Genomic DNA, 16,900 nt, shown 5'->3' with positions numbered 1-16,900 from the left:
CATCTGGTCTGTATCTTATCTAACTCTTTTTTTTAATGTTTCTTTACAGGGCTTCCCCGGGCCGTGCCGTTCCCGTGCATAGTCGTGCATGGACTGCTTTCCCCGGTATGTATGATGCTGTTTGTGGGTCTTAGGTAAGGCATCTGGTCTGTTTCTTATCTAACTCTTTTTTTTTATGTTTCTTTACAGGGCTTCCCCGGGCCGTGCCGTTCCCGTGCAGCGTCGTGCATGGAGTGCTTTCCCCGGTATGTATGATGCTGTTTGCGGGTCTTAGGTAAGGCATCTGGTCTGTTTCTTATCTAACTCTTTTTTTAAATGTTTCTTTACAGGGTTTTCCCGGGTCGTGCTGTTCCCGTGCAGTGTCGTGCATGGATTGCTTCCCCCGGTATGTATGATGCTGGTGCGGGTCTTAGGTAAGGCATCTGGTCTGTTTCTTATCTAACTCTTTTTTTTAATGTTTCTTTACAGGGCTTCCCCTGGCCGTGCCGTTCCCGTGCAGCGTCGTGCATGGAGCGCTTTCCCGGTATGTATGATGCTGTTTGCGGGTCTTAGGTAAGGCATCTGGTCTGTATCTTATCTAACTCTTTTTTTTTATGTTTCTTTACAGGGCTTCCCCGGGCCGTGCCGTTCCCGTGCATAGTCGTACATGGACTGCTTTCCCCGGTATGTATGATGCTGTTTGCGGGTCTTAGGTAAGGCATCTGGTCTGTTTCTTATCTAACTCTTTTTTTTATGTTTCTTTACAGGGCTTCCCTGGGCCGTGCCGTTCCCGTGCAGCATTGTGCATGGAGTGCTTTCCCCGGTATGTATGATGCTGTTTGCGGGTCTTAGGTAAGGCATCTGGTCTGTTTCTTATCTAACTCTTTTTTTAAATGTTTCTTTACAGGGTTTTCCCGGGTCGTGCTGTTCCCGTGCAGCGTCGTGCATGGACTGCTTCCCCCGGTATGTATGATACTGTTTGCGGGTCTTAGGTAAGGCATCTGGTCTGTTTCTTATCTAACTCTTTTTTTTAATGTTTCTTTAAAGGGCTTCCCCGGGCCGTGCCGTTCCCGTGCAGCGTCGTGCATGGAGCGCTTCCCTGGTATGTATGATGCTGTTTGTGGGTCTTAGGTAAGGCATCTGGTCTGTTTCTTATCTAACTCTTTCTTTTTATGTTTCTTTACAGGGCTTCCCCTGGCCGTGCCGTTCCTGTGCAGCGTAGTGCATGGAGTGCTTTCCCCGGTATGTATGATGCTGATTGCGGGTCTTAGGTAAGGCATCTGGTCTGTTTCTTATCTAACTCTTTTTTTGTGTTTCTTTACAGGGCTTCCCCGGGCCATGCCGTTCCCGTGCAGCGTCATGCATGGAGCGCTTTCCCCGGTATGTATGATGCTGTTTGCGGGTTTTAGGTAAGGCATCTGGTCTGTTTCTTATATAACTCTTTTTTTTATGTTTCTTTACAGGGCTTCCCCGGGCCGTGCCGTTCCCGTGCAGCGTCGTGCATGGAGCGCTTTCCCCGGTATGTATGATGCTGTTTGCGGGTCTTAGGTAAGGCATCTGGTCTGTTTCTTATCTAACTCTTTTTTTAAATGTTTCTTTACAGGGTTTCCCCGGGCCGTGCTGTTCCTGTGCAGCGTCGTGCATGGACTGCTTCCCCCGGTATGTATGATGCTGTTTGCGGGTCTTAGGTAAGGCATCTGGTCTGTTTCTTATCTAACTCTTTTTTTAAATGTTTCTTTACAGGGTTTCCCCGGGCCGTGCTGTTCCTGTGCAGCGTCGTGCATGGACTGCTTCACCCGGTATGTATGATGCTGTTGCGGGTCTTAGGTAAGGCATCTGACAGTTTCTTATCTAACTCTTTTTTTTAATGTTTCTTTACAGGGCTTCCCCTGGCCGTGCCGTTCCTGTGCAGCGTCGTGCATGGAGTGCTTTCCCCGGTATGTATGATGCTGTTTGCGGGTCTTAGGTAAGGCATCTGGTCTGTTTCTTATCTAACTCTTTTTTTTAATGTTTCTTTACAGGGCTTCCCCGGGCCGTGCCGTTCCCGTGCAGCGTCGTGCATGGAGCGCTTTCCCCGGTATGTATGATGCTGTTTGCGGGTCTTAAGTAAGGCATCTGGTCTGTTTCTTATCTAACTCTTTTTTTAAATGTTTCTTTACAGGGTTTCCCCGGGCCGTGCTGTTCCCGTGCAGCGTCGTGCATGGACTGCTTCCTCCGGTATGTATGATGCTGTTGCGGGTCTTAGGTAAGGCATCTGGTCTGTTTCTTATCTAACTCTTTTTTTTAATGTTTCTTTACAGGGCTTCCCCTGGCCGTGCCATTCCCGTGCAGCGTCGTGCATGGAGTGCTTTCCCCGGTATGTATGATGCTGTTTGCGGGTCTTAGGTAAGGCATCTGGTCTGTTTCTTATTTAACTCTGTTTTTTTTTGTTTCTTTACAGGGCTTCCCCTGGCTGTGCCGTTCCCGTGTAGCGTCGTGCATGGAGCGCTTCCCTGGTATGTATGATGCTGTTTGCGGGTCTTAGGTAAGGCATCTGGTCTGTTTCTTATCCAACTCTTTTTTTAAATGTTTCTTTACAGGGTTTTCCCGGGTCGTGCTGTTCCCGTGCAGCGTCGTGCATGGACTGCTTCCCCTGGTATGTAGGATGCTGTTGCGGGTCTTAGGTAAGGCATCTGGTCTGTTTCTTATCTACCTCTTTTTTTTAATGTTTCTTTACAGGGCTTCCCCTGGCCGTGCCATTCCCGTGCAGCGTCGTGCATGGCGTGCTTTCCCCGGTATGTATGATACTGTTTGCGGGTCTTAGGTAAGGCATCTGGTCTGTTTCTTATCTAACTCTTTTTTTTAATGTTTCTTTACAGGGCTTCCCCGGGCCGTGCCGTTCCCGTGCAGCGTCGTGCATGGAGCGCTTCCCTGGTATGTATGATGCTGTTTGCGGGTCTTAGGTAAGGCATCTGGTCTGTTTCTTATCTAACTCTTTCTTTTTATGTTTCTTTACAGGGCTTCCCCTGGCCGTGCCGTTCCTGTGCAGCGTCGTGCATGGAGTGCTTTCCCCGGTATGTATGATGCTGATTGCGGGTCTTAGGTAAGGCATCTGGTCTGTTTCTTATCTAACTCTTTTTTTTGTGTTTCTTTACAGGGCTTCCCCGGGCCATGCCGTTCCCGTGCAGCATCATGCATGGAGCGCTTTCCCCGGTATGTATGATGCTGTTTGCGGGTCTTAGGTAAGGCATCTGGTCTGTTTCTTATCTAACTCTTTTTTTAAATGTTTCTTTACAGGGTTTCTTCGGGCCGTGCTGTTCCTGTGCAGCGCCGTGCATGGACTGCTTCCCCCGGTATGTATGATGCTGTTGCGGGTCTTAAGTAAGGCATCTGGTCTGTTTCTTATCTAACTCTTTTTTTTAATGTTTCTTTACAGGGCTTCCCCTGGCCGTGCCATTCCCGTCCAGCGTCGTGCATGGAGTGCTTTCCCCGGTATGTATGATGCTGTTTGCGGGTCTTAGGTAAGGCATCTGGTCTGTTTCTTATTTAACTCTGTTTTTTTTTTGTTTCTTTACAGGGCTTCCCCTGGCTGTGCCGTTCCCATGTAGCGTCGTGCATGGAGCGCTTCCCTGGTATGTATGATGCTGTTTGCGGGTCTTAGGTAAGGCATCTGGTCTGTTTCTTATATAACTCTTTTTTTATGTTTCTTTACAGGGCTTCCCCGGGCCGTGCCGTTCCCGTGCAGCGTCGTGCATGGAGCGCTTTCCCCGGTATGTATGATGCTGGTTGCGGGTCTTAGGTAAGGCATCTGGTCTGTTTCTTATCTAACTCTTTTTTTAAATGTTTCTTTACAGGGTTTCCCCGGGCCGTGCTGTTCCTGTGCAGCGTCGTGCATGGACTGCTTCCCCCGGTATGTATGATGCTGTTTGGGGGTCTTAGGTAAGGCATCTGGTCTGTTTCTTATCTAACTCTTTTTTTAAATGTTTCTTTACAGGGTTTCCCCGGGCCGTGCTGTTCCTGTGCAGCGTCGTGCATGGACTGCTTCACCCGGTATGTATGATGCTGTTGCGGGTCTTAGGTAAGGCATCTGACAGTTTCTTATCTAACTCTTTTTTTTAATGTTTCTTTACAGGGCTTCCCCTGGCTGTGCCGTTCCCATGTAGCGTCGTGCATGGAGCGCTTCCCTGGTATGTATGATGCTGTTTGCGGGTCTTAGGTAAGGCATCTGGTCTGTTTCTTATCTAACTCTTTTTTTTTATGTTTCTTTACAGGGCTTCCCCTGGCCGTGCCGTTCCTGTGCAGCGTCGTGCATGGAGTGCTTTCCCCGGTATGTATGATGCTGTTTGCGGGTCTTAGGTAAGGCATCTGGTCTGTTTCTTATCTAACTCTTTTTTTTGTGTTTCTTTACAGGGCTTCCCCGGGCCGTGCCGTTCCCGTGCAGCATCGTGCATGGAGCGCTTTCCCCGGTATGTATGATGCTGTTAGCGGGTCTTAGGTAAGGCATCTGGTCTGTTTCTTATCTAACTCTTTTTTTTTTATGTTTCTTTACAGGGCTTCCCCGGGCCGTGCCGTTCCCGTGCAGCGTCGTGCATGGAGCGCTTCCCTGGTATGTATGATGCTGTTTGCGGTTCTTAGGTAAGGCATCTGGTCTGTTTCTTATCTAACTCTTTCTTTTTATGTTTCTTTACAGGGCTTCCCCTGGCTGTGCCGTTCCTGTGCAGCGTCGTGCATGGAGTGCTTTCCCCGGTATGTATGATGCTGTTTGCGGGTCTTAGGTAAGGCATCTGGCCTGTTTCTTATCTAACTCTTTTTTTTGTGTTTCTTTACAAGGCTTCCCCGGGCCATGCCGTTCCCGTGCAGCTTCATGCATGGAGCGCTTTCCCCGGTATGTATGATGCTGTTTGCGGATCTTAGGTAAGGCATCTGATCTGTTTCTTATCTAACTCTTTATTTTTATGTTTCTTTACAGGGCTTCCCCGGGCCGTGCCGTTCCCGTGCAGCGTCGTGCATGGAGCGCTTTCCCCGGTATGTATGATGCTGTTTGCGGGTTTTAGGTAAGGCATCTGGTCTGTTTCTTATCTAACTCTTTTTGTTTCTGTTTCTTTATAGGGCTTCCCCGGGCCGTGCCGATTCCGTGCAGAGTCATGCATGGACTGCTTTCCCCGGTATGTATGATGCTGTTTGCGGGTCTTAGGTAAGGCATCTGGTCTGTTTCTTATCTAACTCTTTTTTTTTATGTTTCTTTACAGGGCTTCCCCGGGCCGTGCCGTTCCCGTGCAGCGTCGTGCATGGAGCGCTTTCCCCGGTATGTATGATGCTGTTTGCGGGTCTTAAGTAAGGCATCTGGTCTGTTTCTTATCTAACTCTTTTTTTAAATGTTTCTTTACAGGGTTTCCCCGGGCCGTGCTGTTCCCGTGCAGCGTCGTGCATGGACTGCTTCCCCCGGTATGTATGATGCTGTTGCGGGTCTTAGGTAAGGCATCTGGTCTGTTTCTTATCTAACTCTTTTTTTTAATGTTTCTTTACAGGGCTTCCCCTGGCCGTGCCATTCCCGTGCAGCGTCGTGCATGGAGTGCTTTCCCCGGTATGTATGATGCTGTTTGCGGGTCTTAGGTAAGGCATCTGGTCTGTTTCTTATTTAACTCTGTTTTTTTTTGTTTCTTTACAGGGCTTCCCCTGGCTGTGCCGTTCCCGTGTAGCGTCGTGCATGGAGCGCTTCCCTGGTATGTATGATGCTGTTTGCGGGTCTTAGGTAAGGCATCTGGTCTGTTTCTTATCCAACTCTTTTTTTAAATGTTTCTTTACAGGGTTTTCCCGGGTCGTGCTGTTCCCGTGCAGCGTCGTGCATGGACTGCTTCCCCTGGTATGTAGGATGCTGTTGCGGGTCTTAGGTAAGGCATCTGGTCTGTTTCTTATCTACCTCTTTTTTTTAATGTTTCTTTACAGGGCTTCCCCTGGCCGTGCCATTCCCGTGCAGCGTCGTGCATGGCGTGCTTTCCCCGGTATGTATGATACTGTTTGCGGGTCTTAGGTAAGGCATCTGGTCTGTTTCTTATCTAACTCTTTTTTTTAATGTTTCTTTACAGGGCTTCCCCGGGCCGTGCCGTTCCCGTGCAGCGTCGTGCATGGAGCGCTTCCCTGGTATGTATGATGCTGTTTGCGGGTCTTAGGTAAGGCATCTGGTCTGTTTCTTATCTAACTCTTTCTTTTTATGTTTCTTTACAGGGCTTCCCCTGGCCGTGCCGTTCCTGTGCTGCGTCGTGCATGGAGTGCTTTCCCCGGTATGTATGATGCTGATTGCGGGTCTTAGGTAAGGCATCTGGTCTGTTTCTTATCTAACTCTTTTTTTTGTGTTTCTTTACAGGGCTTCCCCGGGCCATGCCGTTCCCGTGCAGCATCATGCATGGAGCGCTTTCCCCGGTATGTATGATGCTGTTTGCGGGTCTTAGGTAAGGCATCTGGTCTGTTTCTTATCTAACTCTTTTTTTAAATGTTTCTTTACAGGGTTTCTTCGGGCCGTGCTGTTCCTGTGCAGCGCCGTGCATGGACTGCTTCCCCCGGTATGTATGATGCTGTTGCGGGTCTTAAGTAAGGCATCTGGTCTGTTTCTTATCTAACTCTTTTTTTTAATGTTTCTTTACAGGGCTTCCCCTGGCCGTGCCATTCCCGTGCAGCGTCGTGCATGGAGTGCTTTCCCCGGTATGTATGATGCTGTTTGCGGGTCTTAGGTAAGGCATCTGGTCTGTTTCTTATTTAACTCTGTTTTTTTTTTGTTTCTTTACAGGGCTTCCCCTGGCTGTGCCGTTCCCATGTAGCGTCGTGCATGGAGCGCTTCCCTGGTATGTATGATGCTGTTTGCGGGTCTTAGGTAAGGCATCTGGTCTGTTTCTTATCTAACTCTTTTTTTTTATGTTTCTTTACAGGGCTTCCCCTGGCAGTGCCTTTCCTGTGCAGCGTCGTGCATGGAGTGCTTTCCCCGGTATGTATGATGCTGTTTGCGGGTCTTAGGTAAGGCATCTGGTCTGTTTCTTATCTAACTCTTTTTTTTGTGTTTCTTTACAGGGCTTCCCCGGGCCGTGCCGTTCCCGTGCAGCATCGTGCATGGAGCGCTTTCCCCGGTATGTATGATGCTGTTTGCGGATCTTAGGTAAGGCATCTGGTCTGTTTCTTATCTAACTCTTTTTTTTATGTTTCTTTACAGGGCTTCACCGGGCCGTGCCGTTCCCGTGCAGCGTCGTGCATGGAGCGCTTCCCTGGTATGTATGATGCTGTTTGCGGGTCTTAGGTAAGGCATCTGGTCTGTTTCTTATCTAACTCTTTCTTTTTATGTTTCTTTACAGGGCTTCCCCGGGCCATGCCGTTCCCGTGCAGCGTCATGCATGGAGCGCTTTCCCCGGTATGTATGATGCTGTTTGCGGGTCTTAGGTAAGGCATCTGGTCTGTTTCTTATCTAACTCTTTTTTTAAATGTTTCTTTACAGGGTTTCCCCGGGCCGTGCTGTTCCTGTGCAGCGTCGTGCATGGACTGCTTCCCCCGGTATGTATGATGCTGTTGCGGGTCTTAGGTAAGGCATCTGGTCTGTTTCTTATCTAACTCTTTTTTTTAATGTTTCTTTACAGGGCTTCCCCTGGCCGTGCCATTCCCATGCAGCGTCGTGCATGGAGTGCTTTCCCCGGTATGTATGATGCTGTTTGCGGGTCTTAGGTAAGGCATCTGGTCTGTTTCTTATTTAACTCTGTTTTTTTTTTGTTTCTTTACAGGGCTTTCCCGGGCCATGCCGTTCCCGTGCATCGTCATGCATGGAGCGCTTTCCCCGGTATGTATGATGCTGTTTGCGGGTCTTAGGTAAGGCATCTGATCTGTTTCTTATCTAACTCTTTTTTTTAATGTTTCTTTACAGGGCTTCCCCGGGCCGTGCCGTTCCCGTGCAGCGTCGTGCATGGAGCGCTTCCCTGGTATGTATGATGCTGTTTGCGGTTCTTAGGTAAGGCATCTGGTCTGTTTCTTATCTAACTCTTTCTTTTTATGTTTCTTTACAGGGCTTCCCCTGGCTGTGCCGTTCCTGTGCAGCGTCGTGCATGGAGTGCTTTCCCCGGTATGTATGATGCTGTTTGCGGGTCTTAGGTAAGGCATCTGGCCTGTTTCTTATCTAACTCTTTTTTTTGTGTTTCTTTACAAGGCTTCCACGGGCCATGCCGTTCCCGTGCAGCTTCATGCATGGAGCGCTTTCCCCGGTATGTATGATGCTGTTTGCGGATCTTAGGTAAGGCATCTGATCTGTTTCTTATCTAACTCTTTATTTTTATGTTTCTTTACAGGGCTTCCCCGGGCCGTGCCGTTCCCGTGCAGCGTCGTGCATGGAGCGCTTTCCCCGGTATGTATGATGCTGTTTGCGGGTTTTAGGTAAGGCATCTGGTCTGTTTCTTATCTAACTCTTTTTGTTTCTGTTTCTTTATAGGGCTTCCCCGGGCCGTGCCGATTCCGTGCAGAGTCATGCATGGACTGCTTTCCCCGGTATGTATGATGCTGTTTGCGGGTCTTAGGTAAGGCATCTGGTCTGTTTCTTATCTAACTCTTTTTTTTTATGTTTCTTTACAGGGCTTCCCCGGGCCGTGCCGTTCCCGTGCAGCGTCGTGCATGGAGCGCTTTCCCCGGTATGTATGATGCTGTTTGCGGGTCTTAAGTAAGGCATCTGGTCTGTTTCTTATCTAACTCTTTTTTTAAATGTTTCTTTACAGGGTTTCCCCGGGCCGTGCTGTTCCCGTGCAGCGTCGTGCATGGACTGCTTCCCCCGGTATGTATGATGCTGTTGCGGGTCTTAGGTAAGGCATCTGGTCTGTTTCTTATCTAACTCTTTTTTTTAATGTTTCTTTACAGGGCTTCCCCTGGCCGTGCCATTCCCGTGCAGCGTCGTGCATGGAGTGCTTTCCCCGGTATGTATGATGCTGTTTGCGGGTCTTAGGTAAGGCATCTGGTCTGTTTCTTATTTAACTCTGTTTTTTTTTGTTTCTTTACAGGGCTTCCCCTGGCTGTGCCGTTCCCGTGTAGCGTCGTGCATGGAGCGCTTCCCTGGTATGTATGATGCTGTTTGCGGGTCTCAGGTAAGGCATCTGGTCTGTTTCTTATCCAACTCTTTTTTTAAATGTTTCTTTACAGGGTTTTCCCGGGTCGTGCTGTTCCCGTGCAGCGTCGTGCATGGACTGCTTCCCCTGGTATGTAGGATGCTGTTGCGGGTCTTAGGTAAGGCATCTGGTCTGTTTCTTATCTACCTCTTTTTTTTAATGTTTCTTTACAGGGCTTCCCCTGGCCGTGCCATTCCCGTGCAGCGTCGTGCATGGCGTGCTTTCCCCGGTATGTATGATACTGTTTGCGGGTCTTAGGTAAGGCATCTGGTCTGTTTCTTATCTAACTCTTTTTTTTAATGTTTCTTTACAGGGCTTCCCCGGGCCGTGCTGTTCCCGTGCAGCGTCGTGCATGGAGCGCTTCCCTGGTATGTATGATGCTGTTTGCGGGTCTTAGGTAAGGCATCTGGTCTGTTTCTTATCTAACTCTTTCTTTTTATGTTTCTTTACAGGGCTTCCCCTGGCCGTGCCGTTCCTGTGCTGCGTCGTGCATGGAGTGCTTTCCCCGGTATGTATGATGCTGATTGCGGGTCTTAGGTAAGGCATCTGGTCTGTTTCTTATCTAACTCTTTTTTTTGTGTTTCTTTACAGGGCTTCCCCGGGCCATGCCGTTCCCGTGCAGCATCATGCATGGAGCGCTTTCCCCGGTATGTATGATGCTGTTTGCGGGTCTTAGGTAAGGCATCTGGTCTGTTTCTTATCTAACTCTTTTTTTAAATGTTTCTTTACAGGGTTTCTTCGGGCCGTGCTGTTCCTGTGCAGCGCCGTGCATGGACTGCTTCCCCCGGTATGTATGATGCTGTTGCGGGTCTTAAGTAAGGCATCTGGTCTGTTTCTTATCTAACTCTTTTTTTTAATGTTTCTTTACAGGGCTTCCCCTGGCCGTGCCATTCCCGTGCAGCGTCGTGCATGGAGTGCTTTCCCCGGTATGTATGATGCTGTTTGCGGGTCTTAGGTAAGGCATCTGGTCTGTTTCTTATTTAACTCTGTTTTTTTTTTGTTTCTTTACAGGGCTTCCCCTGGCTGTGCCGTTCCCATGTAGCGTCGTGCATGGAGCGCTTCCCTGGTATGTATGATGCTGTTTGCGGGTCTTAGGTAAGGCATCTGGTCTGTTTCTTATCTAACTCTTTTTTTTTATGTTTCTTTACAGGGCTTCCCCTGGCAGTGCCTTTCCTGTGCAGCGTCGTGCATGGAGTGCTTTCCCCGGTATGTATGATGCTGTTTGCGGGTCTTAGGTAAGGCATCTGGTCTGTTTCTTATCTAACTCTTTTTTTTGTGTTTCTTTACAGGGCTTCCCCGGGCCGTGCCGTTCCCGTGCAGCATCGTGCATGGAGCGCTTTCCCCGGTATGTATGATGCTGTTTGCGGATCTTAGGTAAGGCATCTGGTCTGTTTCTTATCTAACTCTTTTTTTTTATGTTTCTTTACAGGGCTTCACCGGGCCGTGCCGTTCCCGTGCAGCGTCGTGCATGGAGCGCTTCCCTGGTATGTATGATGCTGTTTGCGGGTCTTAGGTAAGGCATCTGGTCTGTTTCTTATCTAACTCTTTCTTTTTATGTTTCTTTACAGGGCTTCCCCGGGCCATGCCGTTCCCGTGCAGCGTCATGCATGGAGCGCTTTCCCCGGTATGTATGATGCTGTTTGCGGGTCTTAGGTAAGGCATCTGGTCTGTTTCTTATCTAACTCTTTTTTTAAATGTTTCTTTACAGGGTTTCCCCGGGCCGTGCTGTTCCTGTGCAGCGTCGTGCATGGACTGCTTCCCCCGGTATGTATGATGCTGTTGCGGGTCTTAGGTAAGGCATCTGGTCTGTTTCTTATCTAACTCTTTTTTTTAATGTTTCTTTACAGGGCTTCCCCTGGCCGTGCCATTCCCATGCAGCGTCGTGCATGGAGTGCTTTCCCCGGTATGTATGATGCTGTTTGCGGGTCTTAGGTAAGGCATCTGGTCTGTTTCTTATTTAACTCTGTTTTTTTTTTGTTTCTTTACAGGGCTTTCCCGGGCCATGCCGTTCCCGTGCATCGTCATGCATGGAGCGCTTTCCCCGGTATGTATGATGCTGTTTGCGGGTCTTAGGTAAGGCATCTGATCTGTTTCTTATCTAACTCTTTATTTTTATGTTTCTTTACAGGGCTTCCCCGGGCCGGGCCGTTCCCGTGCAGCGTCGTGCATGGAGCGCTTTCCCCGGTATGTATGATGCTGTTTGCGGGTTTTAGGTAAGGCATCTGGTCTGTTTCTTATCTAACTCTTTTTGTTTCTGTTTCTTTACAGGGCTTCCCCGGGCCGTGCCGTTCCCGTGCAGAGTCGTGCATGGAGCGCTTTCCCCGGTATGTATGATGCTGTTTGCGGGTCTTAGGTAAGGCATCTGGTCTGTATCTTATCTAACTCTTTTTTTTTAATGTTTCTTTACAGGGCTTCCCCGGGCCGTTCCGTTTCCATGCAGAGTCATGCATGGACTGCTTTCCCCGGTATGTATGATGCTGTTTGCGGGTCTTAGGTAAGGCATCTGGTCTGTTTCTTATCTAACTCTTTTTGTTTCTGTTTCTTTACAGGGCTTCCCCGGGCCGTGCCGTTCCCGTGCAGCGTTGTGCATGGAGCGCTTTCCCCGGTATGTATGATGCTGTTTGCGGGTCTTAGGTAAGGCATCTGGTCTGTATCTTATCTAACTCTTTTTTTTTATGTTTCTTTACAGGGCTTCCCCGGGCCGTGCCGTTCCCGTGCATAGTCGTGCATGGACTGCTTTCCCCGGTATGTATGATGCTGTTTGCGGGTCTTAGGTAAGGCATCTGGTCTGTTTCTTATCTAACTCTTTTTTTTAATGTTTCTTTACAGGGCTTCCCCGGGCCGTGCCGTTCCCGTGCAGCGTCGTGCATGGAGTGCTTTCCCCGGTATGTATGATGCTGTTTGCGGGTCTTAGGTAAGGCATCTGGTCTGTTTCTTATTTAACTCTGTTTTTTTTTTGTTTCTTTACAGGGCTTCCCCTGGCTGTGCCGTTCCCGTGTAGCGTCGTGCATGGAGCGCTTCCCTGGTATGTATGATGCTGTTTGCGGGTCTTAGGTAAGGCATCTGGTCTGTTTCTTATCTAACTCTTTTTTTTTATGTTTCTTTACAGGGCTTCCCCTGGCCGTGCCGTTCCTGTGCAGCGTCGTGCATGGAGTGCTTTCCCCGGTATGTATGATGCTGTTTGCGGGTCTTAGGTAAGGCATCTGGTCTGTTTCTTATCTAACTCTTTTTTTTGTGTTTCTTTACAGGGCTTCCCCGGGCCGTGCCGTTCCCGTGCAGCATCGTGCATGGAGCGCTTTCCCCGGTATGTATGATGCTGTTTGCGGGTCTTAGGTAAGGCATCTGGTCTGTTTCTTATCTAACTCTTTTTTTTAATGTTTCTTTACAGGGCTTCACCGGGCCGTGCCGTTCCCGTGCAGCGTCGTGCATGGAGCGCTTCCCTGGTATGTATGATGCTGTTTGCGGGTCTTAGGTAAGGCATCTGGTCTGTTTCTTATCTAACTCTTTCTTTTCATGTTTCTTTACAGGACTTCCCCGGGCCATGCCGTTCGCGTGCAGCGTCATGCATGGAGCGCTTTCCCCGGTATGTATGATGCTGTTTGCGGGTCTTAGGTAAGGCATCTGGTCTGTTTCTTATCTAACTCTTTATTTTTATGTTTCTTTACAGGGCTTCCCCGGGCCGTGCCGTTCCCGTGCAGCGTCGTGCATGGAGCGCTTTCCCCGGTATGTATGATGCTGTTTGCGGGTTTTAGGTAAGGCATCTGGTCTGATTCTTATCTAACTCTTTTTGTTTCTGTTTCTTTACAGGGCTTCCCCGGGCCGTGCCGTTTCCGTGCAGAGTCATGCATGGACTGCTTTCCCCGGTATGCATGATGCTGTTTGCGGGTCTTAGGTAAGGCATCTGGTCTGTTTCTTATCTAACTCTTTTTGTTTCTGTTTCTTTACAGGGCTTCCCCGGGCCGTGCCGTTCCCGTGCAGCGTCGTGCATGGAGCGCTTTCCCCGGTATGTATGATGCTGTTTGCGGGTCTTAGGTAAGGCATCTGGTCTGTATCTTATCTAACTCTTTTTTTTTATGTTTCTTTACAGGGCTTCCCCGGGCCGTGCCGTTCCCGTGCATAGTCGTGCATGGACTGCTTTCCCCGGTATGTATGATGCTGTTTGCGGGTCTTAGGTAAGGCATCTGGTCTGTTTCTTATCTAACTCTTTTTTTTAATGTTTCTTTACAGGGCTTCCCCCGGCCGTGCCGTTCCCGTGCAGCGTCGTGCATGGAGTGCTTTCCCCGGTATGTATGATGCTGTTTGCGGGTCTTAGGTAAGGCATCTGGTCTGTTTCTTATTTAACTCTGTTTTTTTTTTGTTTCTTTACAGGGCTTCCCCTGGCTGTGCCGTTCCCGTGTAGCGTCGTGCATGGAGCGCTTCCCTGGTATGTATGATGCTGTTTGCGGGTCTTAGGTAAGGCATCTGGTCTGTTTCTTATCTAACTCTTTTTTTTTATGTTTCTTTACAGGGCTTCCCCTGGCCGTGCCGTTCCTGTGCAGCGTCGTGCATGGAGTGCTTTCCCCGGTATGTATGATGCTGTTTGCGGGTCTTAGGTAAGGCATCTGGTCTGTTTCTTATCTAACTCTTTTTGTTTCTGTTTCTTTACAGGGCTTCCCCGGGCCGTGCCGTTCCCGTGCAGCGTTGTGCACGGAGCGCTTTCCCCGGTATGTATGATGCTGTTTGCGGGTCTTAGGTAAGGCATCTGGTCTGTATCTTATCTAACTCTTTTTTTTTATGTTTCTTTACAGGGCTTCCCCGGGCCGTGCCGTTTCCGTGCAGAGTCATGCATGGACTGCTTTCCCCGGTATGTATGATGCTGTTTGCGGGTCTTAGGTAAGGCATCTGGTCTGTTTCTTATCTAACTCTTTTTGTTTCTGTTTCTTTACAGGGCTTCCCCGGGCCGTGCCGTTCCCGTGCAGCGTCGTGCATGGAGCGCTTTCCCCGGTATGTATTATGCTGTTTGCGGGTCTTAGGTAAGGCATCTGGTCTGTATCTTATCTAACTCTTTTTTTTTATGTTTCTTTACAGGGCTTCCCCGGGCCGTGCCGTTCCCGTGCATAGTCATGCATGGACTGCTTTCCCCGGTATGTATGATGCTGTTTGCGGGTCTTAGGTAAGGCATCTGGTCTGTTTCTTATCTAACTCTTTTTTTTAATGTTTCTTTACAGGGCTTCCCCCGGCCGTGCCGTTCCCGTGCAGCGTCGTGCATGGAGTGCTTTCCCCGGTATGTATGATGCTGTTTGCGGGTCTTAGGTAAGGCATCTGGTCTGTTTCTTATTTAACTCTGTTTTTTTTTTTTGTTTCTTTACAGGGCTTCCCCTGGCTGTGCCGTTCCCGTGTAGCGTCATGCATGGAGCGCTTCCCTGGTATGTATGATGCTGTTTGCGGGTCTTAGGTAAGGCATCTGGTCTGTTTCTTATCTAACTCTTTTTTTTTATGTTTCTTTACAGGGCTTCCCCGGGCCGTGCCGTTCCCGTGCAGCGTCGTGCATGGAGCGCTTTCCCCGGTATGTATGATGCTGTTTGCGGGTCTTAGGTAAGGCATCTGGTCTGTATCTTATCTAACTCTTTTTTTTATGTTTCTTTACAGGGCTTCCCCGGGCCGTGCCGTTTCCGTGCAGAGTCATGCATGGACTGCTTTCCCCGGTATGTATGATGCTGTTTGCGGGTCTTAGGTAAGGCATCTGGTCTGTTTCTTATCTAACTCTTTTTGTTTCTGTTTCTTTACAGGGCTTCCCCGGGCCGTGCCGTTCCCGTGCAGCGTCGTGCATGGAGCGCTTTCCCCGGTATGTATGATGCTGTTTGCGGGTCTTAGGTAAGGCATCTGGTCTGTATCTTATCTAACTCTTTTTTTTATGTTTCTTTACAGGGCTTCCCCGGGCCGTGCCGTTCCCGTGCATAGTCGTGCATGGACTGCTTTCCCCGGTATGTATGATGCTGTTTGCGGGTCTTAGGTAAGGCATCTGGTCTGTTTCTTATCTAACTCTTTTTTTTAATGTTTCTTTACAGGGCTTCCCCCGGCCGTGCCGTTCCCGTGCAGCGTCGTGCATGGAGTGCTTTCCCCGGTATGTATGATGCTGTTTGCGGGTCTTAGGTAAGGCATCTGGTCTGTTTCTTATTTAACTCTGTTTTTTTTTTGTTTCTTTACAGGGCTTCCCCTGGCTGTGCCGTTCCCGTGTAGAGTCGTGCATGGAGCGCTTCCCTGGTATGTATGATGCTGTTTGCGGGTCTTAGGTAAGGCATCTGGTCTGTTTCTTATCTAACTCTTTTTTTTTATGTTTCTTTACAGGGCTTCCCCTGGCCGTGCCGTTCCTGTGCAGCGTCGTGCATGGAGTGCTTTCCCCGGTATGTATGATGCTGTTTGCGGGTCTTAGGTAAGGCATCTGGTCTGTTTCTTATCTAACTCTTTTTGTTTCTGTTTCTTTACAGGGCTTCCCCGGGCCGTGCCGTTCCCGTGCAGCGTCGTGCATGGAGCGCTTTCCCCGGTATGTATGATGCTGTTTGCGGGTCTTAGGTAAGGCATCTGGTCTGTATCTTATCTAACTCTTTTTTTTTATGTTTCTTTACAGGGCTTCCCCGGGCCGTGCCGTTTCCGTGCAGAGTCATGCATGGACTGCTTTCCCCGGTATGTATGATGCTGTTTGCGGGTCTTAGGTAAGGCATCTGGTCTGTTTCTTATCTAACTCTTTTTGTTTCTGTTTCTTTACAGGGCTTCCCCGGGCCGTGCCGTTCCCGTGCAGCGTCGTGCATGGAGCGCTTTCCCCGGTATGTATGATGCTGTTTGCGGGTCTTAGGTAAGGCATCTGGTCTGTATCTTATCAAACTCTTTTTTTTAATGTTTCTTTACAGGGCTTCCCCGGGCCGTGCCGTTCCCGTGCATAGTCGTGCATGGACTGCTTTCCCCGGTATGTATGATGCTGTTTGCGGGTCTTAGGTAAGGCATCTGGTCTGTTTCTTATCTAACTCTTTTTTTTAATGTTTCTTTACAGGGCTTCCCCCGGCCGTGCCGTTCCCGTGCAGCGTCGTGCATGGAGTGCTTTCCCCGGTATGTATGATGCTGTTTGCGGGTCTTAGGTAAGGCATCTGGTCTGTTTCTTATTTAACTCTGTTTTTTTTTTGTTTCTTTACAGGGCTTCCCCTGGCTGTGCCGTTCCCGTGTAGCGTCGTGCATGGAGCGCTTCCCTGGTATGTATGATGCTGTTTGCGGGTCTTAGGTAAGGCATCTGGTCTGTTTCTTATCTAACTCTTTTTTTTTATGTTTCTTTACAGGGCTTCCCCTGGCCGTGCCGTTCCTGTGCAGCGTCGTGCATGGAGTGCTTTCCCCGGTATGTATGATGCTGTTTGCGGGTCTTAGGTAAGGCATCTGGTCTGTTTCTTATCTAACTCTTTTTTTTGTGTTTCTTTACAGGGCTTCCCCGGGCCGTGCCGTTCCCGTGCAGCATCGTGCATGGAGCGCTTTCCCCGGTATGTATGATGCTGTTTGCGGGTCTTAGGTAAGGCATCTGGTCTGTTTCTTATCTAACTCTTTTTTTTTATGTTTCTTTACAGGGCTTCACCGGGCCGTGCCGTTCCCGTGCAGCGTCGTGCATGGAGCGCTTCCCTGGTATGTATGATGCTGTTTGCGGGTCTGAGGTAAGGCATCTGGTCTGTTTCTTATCTAACTCTTTCTTTTCATGTTTCTTTAAAGGGCTTCCCCGGGCCATGCCGTTCCCGTGCAGCGTCATGCATGGAGTGCTTTCCCCGGTATGTATGATGCTGTTTGCGGGTCTTAGGTAAGGCATC

The sequence above is a fragment of the Triturus cristatus genome, chromosome 1_1 (genome assembly GCF_964204655.1).
Source record: "Triturus cristatus chromosome 1_1, aTriCri1.1, whole genome shotgun sequence".
NCBI classification, from domain to species: domain Eukaryota; kingdom Metazoa; phylum Chordata; class Amphibia; order Caudata; family Salamandridae; genus Triturus; species Triturus cristatus.
Note: the sequence above shows the minus strand (reverse complement) of the source record.